Here is an 18,369-nt window from a genome sequence, read left to right as displayed (position 1 = left end):
CTGCATATCCTGGAGATAGGTAGCTAATTCGTAGGTTGGACACTCAACAAGGGAATATCTCATTATCACCATCTCCAAGTCCTCCTCATTCTTCCTCAGTTTCCCTAGTAACTGCTCAGATTGGGCTTTCCTGGAAGCAGACCCTGAGACAAGGATTTGGTACAAGATGTTTATGTGGAGGTGATCCCAGAAAGCCTGATAAAGGGAGTGGAGAATTAACGGAGAGGAGGGAAGAAAGGTGACCTAAAGTTCCTGGTGTTCTCTCCAGCTGAGAACTTCTAAAAGACTAAGTAGAAGAGGTCCCAGAGTTCTCCTCTGACAGGGCAAGAGAACTGGGGCGCTAATACACTAATTTCCATCCTTCACTTTTATGGGTGTTAACTCACCCAAACTTCTGACTGTCCCTGGATAGGCCTGGCATGTTTCTGTGGCCAGAGAAAGCCCAAGGCCAGAGTGTCACAGATGCTTGTGGTAGGTAGCAGGTGGTGTGCATGAAAATGGGCATGGGGGTGCCAAAGGGATTTGGGCAGGACACCAGCAGCATCTGCCACAATACCCTAATCCAGGCAATAATATGTTTGTGCAAGGATTCCCCTCCTAACCTCAAATTCCTCTTACTCTTGTTCCTTTTACATCTACCTCTGGCACCCACTCCATTAGATGTTGTGTATATGTAATAATATACACAAACCCACCCAAACTAAATTGGTTTAAAGGGCAAAAGCAAGCACAAGATTTTTAGTCATTAATTTTGGAATATGTTCTTTGGTCATTTACATGAATCCTTGTCCTTCCCAGTACACAGAATTTTTTCATGGAGAATGTGGTTAATATATTAAACTATTGTTTTCAGATTGAATTACATACTATTTTCAGGTTTATGTCTTTCCAAAAGCTGGACTTACACTGATTTAGGTATTCCTTAGCCAATATCCACCCGCTCCTTGTGTTCTCCCTGTTTCCCTTTGCCTACCCACGTTCTTAATCTTCTGAGTGTAAACATCCTTCACTCCCAGAAGCCTTCTCTGATTCCCATGATTCGGTTGGATTTACATGTTGCCAGCTCCAAGAGCAGGTGATGCCCTTTCTCAGTTATGCTCACCACATTTGTGATTCCTGTTCACTAGCAGCCTTCCAGGATACACTGGACCATGATTTTGTTCTACTTCTAGAACCTGGTCTAGTGATTAGCACCTGGTAGGCATTGATTAAAATTTGCTGAAACGTTGTATGAATAAGCCATGCCATTTTGTGTTAATTAACACTTTAAAAGAGAATTGATTTTACTTCTTCTGAACATTTTCCTAATGAATTTATAAATCTATTAAAGGTGGGGACGGCTTCTTGTGCATTCCCTTTAGAGGGTTGTATGCAGCACACCTCACACACTAGGAGCTTCAAAATGATTGCAAACTAAATTAACTTGTTAACTCCAAGGCCCCATATTACTTATTTTGGTAGAGATAACTTAGACCTCTAAGGACAAGTTGCAAGATCTCATGTGAAATACAGCCACAAATCAAATGGAGCAAATTAATTGCTAATCAGGGACTAAGTAACAAAATTTGGTTTCAAATACAAAAACAATGAAGAAATATGTCCTGTGATTAGGATAAGTAATGAAGGTACCAGAAATAGACATTAATTGTAAATGTGTATGGAGTACTCAGAAAAATTAAAATGTTAGAATATGTGTGTTAATTGGTCTTAATAATGTACACAAAACCCACCCAAACTAATTGGTTTAAAGGGCAAAAGCAAGCATGGGAGAAAAGCAAACTAAATTTTGAAAAAGACAAATCTGTTAAGATCAATATGCATTAAAATAGCATATTTTAAAATACATTTTTAAAAACCTTGTATATAACAGAATGATGCCAATAAGCATTATAAAATCATTATTTCAGAGGAAATATGCTGTATCTTCCTAATACAAAATTAGAGAATAGAAGAAAAGAACATTATATCATCACATTGATAAACCTTATTTGTTTATGGACTAGTTTCTAAAACATACCTTATTTGTTTATGGCCTATAATATATGTGTGGATTTTTTCTAAACAGAGGCATGGTAATAAAACTTATCCATCTCAAAATAGGAAGATCTTTGAAGCATTAAATAGTGTATCATGGAAAGTTTCACATGTGCCATAGTATTTAAACAAAACTGAGTAAAAAGCTACTAGCTTTTCTTGAATAACATTTATCTTATTATTATAAGATAAAAATGAATTGTGATAGAGTAGCAAAATATCAAGTATTAGGCTCTATATGTAACTTCTACCTTCAAAAAGTACAAAGAATGGACACATATGTAATTTATGTACATACATAAGCAGATGTAGTATCTTTTAACATTTCCTACAGATATTTTTAAAAAATATGATGTAAATATTAACAAGGACAAAAATGTAGACAAACTCCATTTCTTATTTCATTGTGCAGCATTGATTTGTTATAAAGCTATCTGTCTCTGAAATATCTTCCTGAAAGATGTGCACATACAAATAAAAGCACATGTGTTATAGCACACCGGTAAACAAGGCTTGCCAGGTGTTCTCAGAGGCTCTGAGCCAATGAGGGCTACACAGTTCCATGACGTTGAACATGCTCAGCCCTTGAGCATTAACACATCAAGCAGTGCGCCCGAGTTGAGTGCATGCTGCCACCATTTTGGAGCCTCTCTTTTCCCACAGATTTTGTGATCTGTTTTACAATTTTGAATAATAGTGGTTTACAGAAAGTGTATCATTGATCAACTTGAGGAGAAACAAAGAAATAATATCATGGTCGATGATAAAATGCATAGTTTATATTGACGAGATAATTTTAAAGAAATGGTCAAGTGAAATTGAAAAAGGTGATAGGAAATGTGGGACTATTTTTGATCCTTTGACGTTGTAAAAGCAACAAGTATACTGTTGGTATACAGGTATACTGCAGTTGTATCTCAGGAAGACGGATTAATGGATCAATGTTATGTGAAAGTTGGTTGGAGGAACCTGTGACCTGAGACACATCCTTGGCTTCATGGAATTTATGAGACCAGAAGAGCAGTTGTAAATTTTAAATACTAAAAAAGTATTTCCATACAGTACTTGCGTGATTCAGATAATACACCACAGGCTCCCAAATGTTATTGAAAAATTTTAATTCATCATAATTTTAAAAAGGTTGAAAATATAGCAGAAAATAAAATTTCAGCATAAAATACCAAATGCCAGTTTCAGAGCTAAATCCCTTCTAATAGCCCCAAGACATAAAGAGAAGGGAATGATTAAATTGGTGAAGATTATTCAAGATGAGGACATTTTCATTTACAAAAAAGAATAGGTATTAAAATAAGTTCTTTATGCTTCTAACTAAAATACTTTTCAATGATAGCTCATAAAGCTACTTAAAAAATAAAGTAAGATTCTACCCTCAACTTCCTACTTTTACTAGCCAGATACAGATAGTTTAAATCACTCACTCAAATCTACCCAGACTACAGAGAAATTAAATACAATAATATTCAAGATACTTCTCACATTTAATTTGCTACTTTTTGCAAGAGATTAAAAGAAGACTCTTACCTTTATGAGTACACATTTCAGTAAAGGAGCATATTAGAATTGGGTTTGGAATCATTGCTTTCTTGAATATCTGCCAATATTATGTACATACATAAGCATATGTAGTATCTTTTAACATTTCCTACAGATATTTTTAAAAATATGATGTAAATATTAACAAGGACAAAAAATGTAGACATTTTTACAGGTTGCCTATAGACTGTGTTACACTCATCTGATGCTATGGCCCTAATGTTCACCTTTATCTAGTTTCCTTCTGACTTCTTATAACACAGAAGACAGTTAAACTCTTCTCTTTTAAAAGAGTTAATGTGAGGTGAGGATGAACAGATGTTCCCTCTACTCCATCAACTCTATATTCATTTAATGTGATACTCCATGGGTTCTTGACTATTTTAAAATCTTGTTCTTTTCTCCTTTTGCTGATTCAAGAGTGTCCAATAAACATTCTTTATCCAAGTTTTTTTCTTTCCCTTTATGGTGAAAGTCTTTTTCCCCCCAGGCCACCAAGAATAGTAACTAGTTTGGAACTTGATTCCAGGAATAGGTAAAAATATACTAGATCTCAGGGGAAAGGAACTGGTAGAGTCTGGGATTGATCCTGGCATCTTAGGACTGAAAGTGGTAAAATGCAGTTATGTCAGTGAAGGAAGGTGACACAGCTTAGCAAGCAGTGGAGAAACTGCTGGCTTCCCAGTCACCATGGGGATCTGTGTACATTGGAGATCAGCTTGGGAATCAGCTTGTTACCAGTGGGTAAGAGCTGGAGGAATTCAAGTGGAGATAAGATTGGCTGCTCTCAGTCACACTAGGTGGCTTTGAAAAAGGGCAGAGCTAAAGCTTAAATATGACATTCCCAAGTCTTAAGCTTACCTAGGGCTTCTCTATGACAATGCTAGTAGAATCTCTTGACTCTTAGAGTTGAGATATTAAAAAAAAAAAAATGAAAAGGTCAGTCATGGGATGCCAAGTTAGCGCATTATTTAACACACCTCACTTCCATGTGTCTTGTGGGAAAGATAAAGGATGAAATGGGACAGAGTGAGACCCTGAATATTGAATTTGGATATGTAGGAGGAATGGAGAACTTTATATAGTCACAAATGCCCAAATCCTTAGGCTTCATTGCCAGTTGATGCAGCTCAAGGGAAATTATTATTATTATTATTTTTCATCTTAAGAGGTCCTAGCTCTGCTTGAGTCAGTACTCCTTGGGTCCTAACCCTTTTTACTTTATCTTCAAATTGATGACCATAATTGGATTTCAGCACACTCAGTTATGATGTCAATCTTTATTACAGGTTTATACAATAAAACAAATATATCTATCCATTTATATGATAAAATACCCAGGGGAAAAATATAAGGGACTCAATTCTGACCCTGTTCAACCAATATAGATTTAAGTTAGTCTGATTTAAAAAAAAATATGTGCAATGCAATTAAATGGGAAAGAAAAGTAGTTTTAATTCTTTGGTACTTTGGCTAACTAGAAGCTATACAGAAACTTAATCAGGCTAAAGAAAGTTAAGATGCCATAAATGACTTGCCATAATATATATTTTAAAAAAGGAATCAAAAGAACGTGGCATCTTTTTTTAAAAAAATATGGTTATGTGGTTGTGTGTGTGTGTGTGTGTTTGTATGTGTTTGTAAGTCAGGGATATTGCTAATGAAGTAGTCTGCCTGATTAAAATGGAGATGGGAAAGATCCTGTGGTATCAGCAGATGCAGAAGCTAAGCCCAAAGCACCTACCCTCCAGAGGTTTGTGCTTGTGCCTTCCCTAACAGAGACATGTGGGTATTTTACATTGAATTATTGATCACAGAGTCAATGGATATTAGAGATATGGGCAACTCACAAAATTCCTAATAAATTTGTGTAATTTTTTCATGTCTGTGGAAGAGCTTGCCAAAAGGTAGACATAGCCATTGCACTATTTCCAGGCCTGTGGTCAGTTTTTGATGTAAATATATTCTGAACAAAAGAATGTATGTAGACCTTTCACCTTTTTTTGGATAATGGCTCTTAAATTATACAATTCTGGCAAGGAAGAATGGCTCCGTGATTCACAATAGCCTGAACAGAAGTTTACGGTATTCGGGTGAATACCAACTTATAGAAGGCACAGTGGGATCTACAGAAACTTTTTTTTTCTTTCCCCTTCAACTTTCTGCATGTTCTGGGAAAAGGTATCATCAGTAACTGGTCAAATACTCATATTTGTTTCTTGACTCATGAATTTATTATAGGAAAGGACCAGCATGGAAGTCCTGGATCTCACCTTCCTTACTAAAAGATTACACCAAGAACAATACAACATTTCAATAGGATTCCAAAGATTAGTGCTACCAGGAATGACCGATAAGATAGGGAGTGGTCATTTCCATCACAGCTCCATTTAACTCTCCAATTAGGCTGATGGGGAAGACAGATGGGTCTTGGAGAATGAGAGTGGATTATCATAAGCTTAATTAGGTGGTGCCTCCAAGTGCAGCTGCTGTTCCAGATGTTGTCTCCTTACTAACTCAAATCAACACAGCCTCTGGCAATCAGACCAGGCTGCAGTGTAATCATCTCTACCTGGCAGCCCATATGACCCAGCAGATCCAATGAAGCTTGAACAGTTTGTGGTAGATTGGGAGGTTTTATTGGGCCCCAACAGTAAATTCACAGTTGAGACTCTTAATATTTTTATAATTAAAGCTATGAACTTTTGAATAGCTCTTGAATTGTTACTGGACCTTGGTAGAGACCAAATGCCTGAACTGTGACTTGAGATTCCCACTATGCACTTGTCTGGAGATCATCCACCAAAGACAAAGCAAGGCATACATTGATAGCATACTTGATCAAATTGAATATACATACAGAAATAGACCCAAACCAATTCTGAATGCGTGAGTTAAATTGAATAAGAACGTTCATTCTTCCCGTGGGTATCTTCGTTGCTATTTTGTCTTAATACCACAGGAAAGGCCTATGGAGGGATTCTGATCACTGGTTAGTAACCTGAGAATTCAAATAAGTGGACAGTGGGTAGGTAGATTGATGGACAGATAGATAAAAAGATGGACGAACAGACAGATAGACATATAGACAGACATAGAGATAGACAGGTAGCTTGGTTTCAATATGCTTTTTTCCCCTTATTTCCCAGACTAGCATTGCCAGACCTGACTGTACTACTCAACTCAGTGTTGCTCATTAATGGAAATACAACTTGTTGCCTAATTTTCCTGGAGGAAGTCATGAGTTCAGTTAAGTAATAGCATAATACAGTGGAAAATGGTTAATAGTTTGAGCAGATGGTTAGAAATTTGGAAATAACAAAACTATTTTCATTGAGGGTAGTGGATAATCTCTTGGAATATACCTAGAATGGGGAAGTGTTAGGATACCATTTACATGCTCATTGAAAGTCTCTTGAGGGTCAGGATGATAATGAACCACTCTCTGGCTATGAGTTTTCTCAATGGTGTCTCAATGATCTCATGGATAATCTAGGAATGAATGGTAAAAGTGATGAAGACCACTGTAGTAAATTGAATTGTGTCCCCGACCCCTACAGATATACGCTGCTTCCTAATACCTGGAACTTTTGATTGTGACCTTATTTGAGAAAGGGTTTTTGTGGGTGTAATTACATTATGGAATTTGAGATGAGATGACTTGGATTATCTGAGTGGGCCCTAAATCCACTGGAGGGTATCCTTATAAGAAAGAAAGGAGGAGAAGACACACGCAGAGAAGCCATGTGAAGATGGAGGCAGATATTGGAGTCATGCATTTACAAGCCAACCCATACCTAAAGTTACCAGAAGCTAGAAGAACCCAGGAAGGATTCTGCCTAGAGACTTCACAAGGCTCAAGGCCCTACTGACTTTTTGATTCTTACTTCTCACTTCTAGAACTTTGAGAGAATGTATTTATGTTGTTTTAAGCTACCAAGTGTAAGGTAAATGATTATGGAAGCTACAGAAATTAATATTCCAAGAACTGAGACTTCTTTACATTAAGGCTTACTTTGCCATTGTCATTGATGAGGACTTAATTTTCTAGCAGAATCTGTTAGCCCTAAGCCGAGGAGATAAAGACTGGGTGGAACTCTTGGCAGGTTGATTTGGATGGGTTCCATCAAGCATTTGTACCATTGAAAAATATTCATGATTTGGAATTGCTTTTCCTGCCTGTTATGCTTCTGGAAGTACCATAGATTATGGACTTATCAGGTGCTTTAGACTTCACAAAAAAATAAAAATGCTCATCTCTCTGGCTATGCAGTCAGTCAGCTGTTAGTGAGAAAATGAGGTGATGTGCTGCTGCTCATGAGACTATTAGTTTTATCATGTAGTCCATCATCCCAAAACAGCTCACAGAATAATTGACTGGTCTCTTGAAGGTTACCTATGGTCCCATCAGATCCCCTTGTGAGACTGAAATATCTATCCAGGCAAGTGATATATGGAATAATTTCTCTCAGAGAAAGAATAGAGAATATGAGTCTGGGGAGGAGGAGATAATAGTAGGTTTGATATTTCTCAAAATGTACTCCAGAAATTTCTAACTTCAAATGCCCCTGTCTTAGAGGGTTTAGTAAGAAAGGGATGACTATATACAGCATCATCAGGCATCATAATGACGGTGGTGGGTTTTTTTTTTTTTAACCCAGGGATTGAACTCAGGGCTGCTAAGTTGCATAGGACCCCCCTAAGTTGCTCAGGCTGGCTTTGAACTTATGATTCTTCCCTCTCAGCCTCCTGAGCCTCTGTGATTACAGGTGTATGCCACCGTGCCTGGCTCCAAAGGTTATTTTGAGTTGGAAGTTGAGATGGCTACTTGGCTTTTAAAAAAGAATCCTCACTATGAACTGAATATATTATAAAGAGGAATTATGGTGCTGCCTGGGGTGATTGATCTTGAAACTGAAGGAAATGGAGTATTTAGTTCACAATAGATGTAGAAAGGAATATAGGTAGAACCAGCTGAGATAAGAGCGGGGGTGGAGATCTTTGTACTATCATACTCAGCAATTTAAAATAATTTATTAAAAATGACTTAAGCGATGTTTTTATTATCATGGCAAATGAATCCTAATGTTACGAATAATTTAAAAAACCAATAAAAATTAAAAAGTAACTTCAGTTTCATATAAAAGCATCATCTAGAACTCAGAATTCTTATGAATAAGGGTTTGGGTTATCCCACATGTAAAGTTACACAACCAGCTTTTGTTCTGATAGAACAGGAAGCATGGAATGAGCAGTGGTGGAAACATTCATCTTCATGATTTTGTACAAACGAAGACTGTAGTCACTTCTATATTATCTTGCACTGTCTCTCTATATACATGTATGTATACTTAGCTGATTTACGTATGTATAGTTAGCTTTTTTTTTGTTTTTTACTTATCTATACTCCCATAACATATAGCACATATTTAGTTTGGAGGATTAACAGTATTTTGTGGAATGAAGGAAAAATTAGAGAAGGAATAGACATTGCTTAAAGATCTGGGACATGTAGTTTGTAGTTGATGAAACCTGGGAATGTCTCCTTGTGTGATTAAAAATGTGTGTTTTAATTTTATTGGATGATGTTATATTTTGCAGAAGTACATTTTTGGGAGAAGAGTATACTTTGTTCAGATTTTAATTTGTGAAAGTGTTTTAGTGTAGGGAAACATATCATATTTTTGCTACTCAGATGTTCAATTTCCCAAGTTACACGAATTTCATTATTTTGAAGCCATTATACTTTACTTCTACCTCAGAACCCTGAGTGGGATAGATGTTCCTCTGTCTCTGTGAGTAGGGTGTATACAGATGACCTAAATTTGGTTCACATGAAGTGCTCATGCACAGGACTTTTGAATCTTGGAAAACTGATGCAGAGGAACTAGAAAATATCTAGTTATTTCAAGGGTACCTTTAGTGTGATTGGTGTCCAGTGTTCATGGTGCTGGTTGTGTCAGTGTTAGTGGAGAGTTCAAGGGGAGTCTATAAAGGTGGCTGGTGTGCCCTAAGATAACCATTCTGGTGGAAAGTTCTTGACTATAACCCCGGTTCTTGCTAATTCCTGAGCCTGGTTCTTCAACATTGTATAACACAAAATTCATCTGGTCTTTGTCTTGGTTACTATGAGGGAATCTAGAAATCCTTGGAATTTCCTGTGCGATTGAGGAGTGTTTTTATGGTGAGCCCTTCATGTCACATCTAATAATCGATGCTAAGTTGGTGACTTGTGGTGGCCCTAGATAATGATTCAGGATGAACTGGGCCATGCCAGAAAGCTCAACCACAGAATTAGAAGATTGGGGGCTACATGATGTCAGTCTAACCTCCCAACTTCCATTGAGACAAAAACAGCTGGAAATTTAGTTCTACCATGTGGCTAATGATTCCACCAATCATGCCTACATAATAAAACCACAATACAAATTTTGGATACCCAAAGCATGAATGGACTTCCCTGCATGGTAATCATACATTAGTGTTCTGGGAGCATGAAGCATCCTAAGGACATGGAAACTATATTTAGGACTTTCCCAGACCTTGTCATATAGATTTCTTCATTTAGCTGGTCCTGATTTTGTGTCCTTTATAATAAAAATCTAAACCTAAATATAATACTTTCTTGAGTTCTTCAAGTTGTACTAGCAAATTATTGATCCTGAGAAGGTAGTGATTATCTCCAAATTTGTAGCTAGCTGGCTAGAAATATAGGTGGATTGGAGCTTGTGGTTTGCATCATAAGTGAGGGGAGTCTTATAGAAACTTTACTTTTAACTTGTAAAATTTGACCTAATTTGGGTAATGAAGACCCGAATTACATTGATCTGAGTTTCTTGTCAATTCAGTGAGTCACCTGATAATTGATAATGCTTCAGTAAATCTTTTTTTTAATTTTAATTTTTGCTTAGATTAATTAGAGTAACTTTCCATTGTTTGTAATTAATAGAAAGCACCTGATAGTATAAGAACTCATAAAAATTATACTCAAGCTTTTTAGAGCTGAGGATAAGTTTTGGACATTGATCTGTGGTCTCTAATAATCTAATTTTCTTTTCTTTTCAAAGTGAATTTATAATCAATAGATAGTAATAACATGTCAAATATAGTTAGGAAATGTTATATTTTCATATCACAAATAAAGGTCACAGTGACCAGACTCTGGCTAAGAGTACAAGGGGTAAAAATTGATGCCAGTGGAGTCAGGTCTTGCAAAAATCATTATTTGGAAGCTCCTTTGTTGACTTCCATTTACATGTTATTGGCCAGAATTGTGTTCCTTTGCCAGTCCTAGCTGCAAAGGAGTCGGGGAATGTAATTTCCTTTTTGCTGAATATATTGCCTTCACAAATAGAAATCATGGTTATAAAGAAAAGTGATGTGTTATTTTTTTTAACTCCTAATGAGCTAGTTATAATTACTCTTGTCAAATAAATTATCATCTCATCTTGGACTTATTTATATTTCTACCAGTGTAATAGCTGATTAGAAGATGGAAATTCAATATCTATTTATATAGTGGTTCAATACTCATGCAGGATAAAATGAAGACACGCATAATGTTCCTTTGGTGGAAAGTCCTGCCATAGTCACTCTCTTGGATTGTTACTGAAGAGCAAAGTTAAAGTATCTGGGAGGATGGGATAACAAATCTTAAAAATAACTGTATGGATTGAGAACCCACAGTGCTACCAAGTTAGTCATGTATATTGTAAGTTTTGTGTGTGACGGGCATCATATTAAAGACTTTGAGAAGAGAACATGTCTACACATGAGAGCCTGAAGATAAGACTGCAGATATTCAGGTATAAAGGTCTTGAAGGAAGATTAGAATCAGATGTGATATTGGCAGGGGCACAGGCAGAAAGCCGTGGAATACTTGAAGAATGTGAGAAATATGGTATCTCAAGAGCTTTGTAATGTTTTGAACAACTAATAATAAAAAAAAACATGTTCATTAAAGATAAATAAATAAATATGTAAAATTTAAAAAAGAGTTGGAAGAAACAAGAATAAATTCGTCATCCAGCAGGGAGGCAAGGATAAAGGATATTTTGAAAAATACAATCATAAGTATTTAGAATTAGGCTATGTGTCTGGATGGAAGAGTGAGTGATCCAAGGAACATTGTCAGGTTGATCTCAGGCAATTGGAGAAGGAATATTTTCCTGAAGCCAAAAGAAGGAACTGATTGGTAGATAGAAAATATATTGAGAGGCTAGGTGCTTACATTTCTGAGCAAGATAAATCAGTTTGTGGCCAAGGAATAGAAGTCAAAGTGAATTTTGAAAAGGAAAGTCTAGCTGCAAAGGTTTGGACTTAAAAGAGTAACTACATATTGCTTTAAAATAAATTAAGCAAACTGGGTCAAATGAGCTTGGGAAACCACAAATTCAGAGAGTCTCTTTTCCTCCTTGAGGGGGTGTACTCTACTGGCATTCTTCCAAATAGTGCTCTTTTTAGTTTTTTCTTTCCTGCTTGGAAAAAATCTAAAGATAGAAATAATCACTAGGCAGTCATTTCAGAATTCCTTATTCTGTGGCCTATAGTTGTGATTCAAGTAGAGAAACAATGTCAGATTTTGTTTATTTGAAAAATGAGAATATTCAAAGTTTATTAAATATGAAAATATGATTCTTTAAGCTGTAAATAATAATAGTAATATCCCTTCTACTTTCCATATAAGCAATTCATTGTCTTTCTCCTTAGGCTCATTTGTTTCCTTGGTAAATGTATCTGTGATGTCTTGAAAAATGATTAGAATTGACTTAATGTTAATCTATTCCTGTAACACAGTTTTGGTATCCAGCATTTTCTTGAGTGTGTACAAATCTCTTTCCCATATCTGTGAAGTTTTCTTTTTATATCAGAATTCTACAATGGTTCTGTCCAATTCTTTTAAGCTCTAATAGAATTGTGCCCAATAACTTTTATAACATCAAGTATTCAGTGCTCAGTAAAAATACTGTAACAGCAGTAATAATTATAATAAACCCGAACAAGTTGCAAACCAGAGAGTTTACTCCCACTGAAACTGCAAAGTGGACTTGGAATATCTTTGGCCTTTCAGAGGGCTAATAAATTGGTTTCAGACACACAGCTTTCTGAGAAAAGTCAAGATCACCCAAAGGATTTCAAATATTACAGGGATTATGTCATGAATGGCAGCTGGTGGGCTGAAGACAGATTTCCTTCCCTAATTCTTACCAAGACACCTATTTTATTTGAGAAATAAAAATAATTCTAAGTATTATTTTAATGAGATAAAGTGACAATTGTGAACCAGTATCATGCAATACACAAATGCACTGATCAGATACTACGGTGTAATTTAGAAGATGCTTCTTGTAGGCATGCTCCAAAAATCATCTTAATATGATAAAAATCTACTCTGCAGTAAAGTCCTTTAGGGAATGTGACTATATCACCTCCATCTTTACCCAATACCAGTGTTTACAAATCTTCTTGTAAGGAAATACTTTTTTATATTTAACCTAAATCCCTATGTGGAAGCTTAAACCCACTACTTCCTCTTCTAGCTTAGGGAAGATGCAATCCAGCTGCCACTTCCAGATGGTCTTTAAAAACAAAAAAGACCTAGGACTTATTTACATATAATCAGCTCATATATCCCTTCTCTCTCCATCTCCATCTACCAGAGAAAAATATTGCAGTACCTCATCTCACATTCCTGACTTCCTCTAAGGTTGCACATTATCATTGTAATGTATCTTTGTAGTTAAATCTTTCCACCTGTTCCTAATTTTTTCCTTATGACCAATTTCCAGGAGTGAAGTTCCAGGGTCAAAAGGTAAGCCCATTTTAAATATTTTTTAATTCATATTACCAACTTACTCTTGACGAAGATTGTTCCTATTTATGTACCTACAGGCTGTGTAGGAAAAAGGAAGCCTCTTTCTTCTCCTGCTTGCCCCGTTGTATATTATCATTCTTTTGGTATTTGCCAATTTGATGTCTTATTTTTAGTTTTATCAGTGAGGTTGAATATTTGTGGTTCACATGTGTTGGCTGTTTTTTTTTTTTTTTAAGAAAAAATATTTTTGGTTGAACATGGACACAATACCTTTGTTTTAATTAATTATTTATTTTTATGTGATGCTGAGGATCGAACCCAGTGCCTCATGTGTGCAAAGTGAACACTCTACCACTGAGCCACAACCTCAGCCCCATGTTGGCCATTTTTCACATGTGCATAAGAATTTTCTTTTTCCATTCCTTTGCCCATTTCTACGTTGATATTTTTATTATGTGTAATAGTTTTTTGTAGGGAAGAAATTAATTTTTGTTCAGAGGACATTATCAATGTAGTTCTTCCAGTTGTTGCTTGCCTTTTAATTGTCATATTTGGAAGAAGCAGATGTTTTAAATTTTTATGTTGTAAAATTTATCAATAATTTGCAAGTAGTTGTTGAGAAACCTGTTTATACCCCACGAATATGTAAATGCTCATCTATATTGTCTGTCTTAGTACTTGTGTCATTTCATTGTAGTGGGTCAAGGCCCTGAGGGGGTGATATTTGAGCTAAGTCCTACAGAGGTGCAGAGGGAACCAAATATGTATTGGCGGGGGAGAATGTCTTAGGCATAAGAGCCACAAATTCAAAACCTTTGTCACTGTGCTTTTCTGTGTTGTTTAAGTACCAGTAAGGAGGCCAGTGTGTTTAAGGCAGAATGATTGAAGGTGGGGGAAGTAAGAAATAAAGTCTCAGAGAAATATTATACAGGGCCTCTAAGGTACTTTATTCTGAGGGAGTTGGGAAACCATCAGATGGCTTTAAGCAGATAAATCAGGTGACCTAGCTTTGATTTTAACTGGATAATTCTTTATTTTTTAAAGTCTAATTAAGGACCTTCAAATTATTTTCTGAGTAATCTATTTTTTCTAGAGCTAGAATCTCACTCTAAAAACAACCTGTATGAATTATTAAATTCTTTTTTTTTTTTTTGGTACCTAGACTAAGGGATGCTTTACCACTGAACCACATCCCTAGCCCTTTTTTGTATTTTATTTAGAGACAGAGTCTCACTGAGTTGCTTTGCACCTCACTGTTGCTGAGGCTGGCTTTGAACTCGCAATCCTCCTGCCTCAGCCTTCTGAGCTGCTAGAATTATAGGGGTGTGCCACCACACCCGGCTGAATTATTAAATTCTTGTGTTCAATTACAGTTAACATATACTTGGAATTTTCATTTTGTCTGCTTTGTTTTCTTGAATAAATATATTACTATTTTAATTACTGAACCTTAAAATATATTTAAACAAAGTCGGACAGATTTCTTTATTACTCTTTTCTCAAAATTTTCTTCTATTTCAGGGAATTTATTTTCTCTATGTAAACTTTAATAGGATCAAGTTAGGAAAGAAAACTCCATTGACCTTTTTTTCCCCCATTGCCTTTTGATGTTTGGAATAAATTACCCAAATTATATTGAACAAGAAATAAAATCTGAGTAAGACTCTTTTCCAGTAACATAAGCCTTATTGAAAGCTCTTTAGTAAAGTATTAACACATCCAAGTCTTACACATTGTGTGTTATTTCTTAGGTTAATTCTATGGCTTTAAAATACCTCAATGTTCATCTTAACCTAATTTGAGTATTATAAAAAAGTATTTTTTTCCTAATAAACCATATAGATGACTGATGTTTTTCTATTTCTTTTGTTGCTTGTACTTTGGACAAAAAATTATCTTTGTATTATGGTAAAAGCAAAGTCTTTAATTTTGGACAGGTCTGGATTTAAATCTTGGTTCTGTCACATGTATTGTTTTGATTCATTTATTTAATTGGTTTAGGTCTCAGTTCCCCAATAGTGTAATGATAGTGATTTCTTATAGGGCTTTTGTGTAGATCGAATGAGGTAAGTTACGTGCGATATAGCACAAAATAGTGATTCAATACATTTTTATTTCCTGACTTTTGCGGTGATTGGTATTTTTCTCCTAGCTGTGCAGTCTAATTTAACCTTCCCAGGGCAGATTCACTGCAACACAAAAAGATGACATTTCTACTCGGTGCCTAAAGTCTTTTGGCTCTCCACAGCCTTCACACTTCATTTTGTTTTCCATTTTCTCAGTCTTACATAAACTAATTCTCTCTACATCATACTGAAGTGTTAATAAATAATATCCTGAGAAGTGATCTTTTGTGACAGAAGGCAACTTCTAAATACAGGCGGTCTAGTGGTCTCTGCCATGCTACTTCATTGCAATAACTTTCTCTTACCACCAAGAAGTGGGAGAATTGAGAACATTTCTCTGAAAAGACTTCACCACCATGAATTAGCAACCTTGTTCTTCTGCTCTTTGATGAAGCTTCCATATCAATAAGATGCAGGAGTCAAACACATGAATAGACAAAACAAGGTTTATAAGAGTGTTAGGGAATTTGAGGTATCAACTGATATATAGGGTAAGTAACTATTTATCTTATTTAACCCCGTTGGTTTGATTCAGCCAAACCCATCTCTCAGGCCATCCCATTTCCATTCTCTTCCAGTTGACTTCTTCTCCCTATTTGAGCCTAGTCTTTTGTTCTCCTAACTTTACCTTTAACTCCGGCTATCAGAGTGAACCAATACTCCCTAGTTTGCACAAGTTTGTAATTGGAGAAGCAACACCCCTGTATGTATGGAAAATAAACTTGCTCTGTAACTTCAGGTAGTCACTGTCCTCTCTGATCTGGCAGCATGCGCTGGACGATGCCCACAGCAGTGCCTCTGATGTATTTCCCTGTCTCTCCTCTCCTCGAAAAAGCTTCATCTGTTTCCGTTTCAGGAGCTGCCAGCCGCCTGATGGCCTTGGCATCTCCAATCTCATTACGGTTGTCCTCTTGCTCTCTATTCTCATTTACTATAAAATGATAATACATTGCCATCCACAGCATGGCCATGTTTTTCATTGTTGGATGTGACTGGATCTCTTCGCCTCTATACTTTGTTCTCCTGCTGCCACATTTTTCTGGAATCCTGTTGGTCCAAATCCTTATTTGGCAGAATAATATTAGTCTTACATGGTCCCATCATACATGGCCACATTCATGAAGTCCTCCTGATCTACCTCCTTTCCTGATCTCCTTCCTCCCTCACAATCATGTAGTTCTCTTCACCTATTCCTGGTCTTCATGGTATTATTCCTTGTATTACTCAATAAGTACTTAGTGCTAACCATGGGCCAGTTACTGGGCTAGGTATTGAGAATTAAAAAAACAAAAACAAAAAACCAAACAGACAAACAGAGACAGAGTAGTTGCCATCAGGGATACTGGAGTGGGTAGAAAGGCATGTAAAAATAACCAAGTAGTTGATCTAAACAAACATGACTAGTGCATGTAATTATAAAGCAACTGTGGATTGTTTCCCAGAGTCCCTTAAAATGAGCTGTATAGGACTCTTCCCTTCTCATGGATGAAAACTGAGTCAGGAACTGGGACTTATAAAATTCATTCTCAGGGCACAGAACCCTCTCTCAGTTTAGTAATTAGAAAGTCCTGCTCCGTGGTGGGTCAGCAAGTGCTCTTGCTATGCAGTTGAGGTGTCTCCCTCTCGCACTCGGACTTGTCTCTGTGCAAATTAGACAAGGAGGAATGGAGAAGGTGGCTTCTCCCATCCTCCCTTGCATCTCTATCCCTTTCCCTCTTTTCCTTCAGGGTCAGAGCTGCAGGAGGAGGGGGAGGGTAGGAAAGCTCTCTTCCTTTTATTCCTCTTCCCATGGTGTTCCACCACGTGGTGCTGTTTGGTTCTGGTGGATGCCCATTGTTGGCACTTCCTATGACAGGTGCTCTCCTGGTTTTCAGGAGACCCTTCTCTTGTGTCTTCCCAGATTTCCCAGCATCCCCTCCTTTGCTCCAATTAATATATGAGAATCTCTCTTTCTATTTTGGCTGATCATTCCACTCTCTGTTCCCTCAGTCCCGGGAATCTGGTGACTGTGCCAGTTTCTCTTTGGTGAGGTCTGTTCCTACTTTGGATAGCTTTCTAGGTCAGGAACTAAGGTGACCTTGGACCATTGTTCTTTCCATACATTTGGCCATATCTGCCCAGTGAAAACTTTCCTGCATTCATTGCCCACCCCTCCCTTTTCTATTCCACCTAAATCATTGATCTGTACCCTGGTGCTAATTCAGCAGTAAATCTCTATCATTCTTTTCTCAAAAGCACCCTGCCAGCCCACCTTTCACAGTTTTAGTTTGCTAACAAGAATCAAGGCACCAGTTCACTGGCACCAAACAGCTAAGGACAGATTCTAAATCCTTCCAGTTGTCCTTTTAAAACCCTCCCCTTTGATGAGAGGCAGAGGTGAGCACCATGCCCTCCTTCAATAGCTCTCTCCAAAATCCCTTTTCAATCCTCACTCTCACTTTTCTCAGCTCCTCCTAACTTTATAAAGGTGTGCTCTTATCTCAGGCACTGCAGTCATGTTCATTTTTTTCCCCAAATCTCACTTTTTAAAAATTTTCATGCCTTGGCCAAAACAAAGAAAGCATCTCATTTTAATATCCAGTTACATAATCATATTAGAGTGTCATTGTTAGGAAGAAACACTCATTTCTTGGCTCCTCTTATTCCTAGAGAGGGAACATGATTTCAGCTGTTTTTTTTTTTTTGAATTTTAATATTTATTTTTAGTTATCGGCAGACACAACATCTTTGTTTGTATGTGGTGCTGAGGATCGAACCCGGGCCGCACGCGAGCGCGCTACCACTTGAGCCACATCCCCAGCCCTCAGCTGCTTTTGCTAGGAAGAGAAAATGCTTCTTCCA

This window comes from Callospermophilus lateralis, chromosome 12 (genome assembly GCF_048772815.1).
Source record: "Callospermophilus lateralis isolate mCalLat2 chromosome 12, mCalLat2.hap1, whole genome shotgun sequence".
Taxonomy (NCBI): Eukaryota; Metazoa; Chordata; class Mammalia; order Rodentia; family Sciuridae; genus Callospermophilus; species Callospermophilus lateralis.
This window is presented reverse-complemented; position numbering follows the sequence as displayed.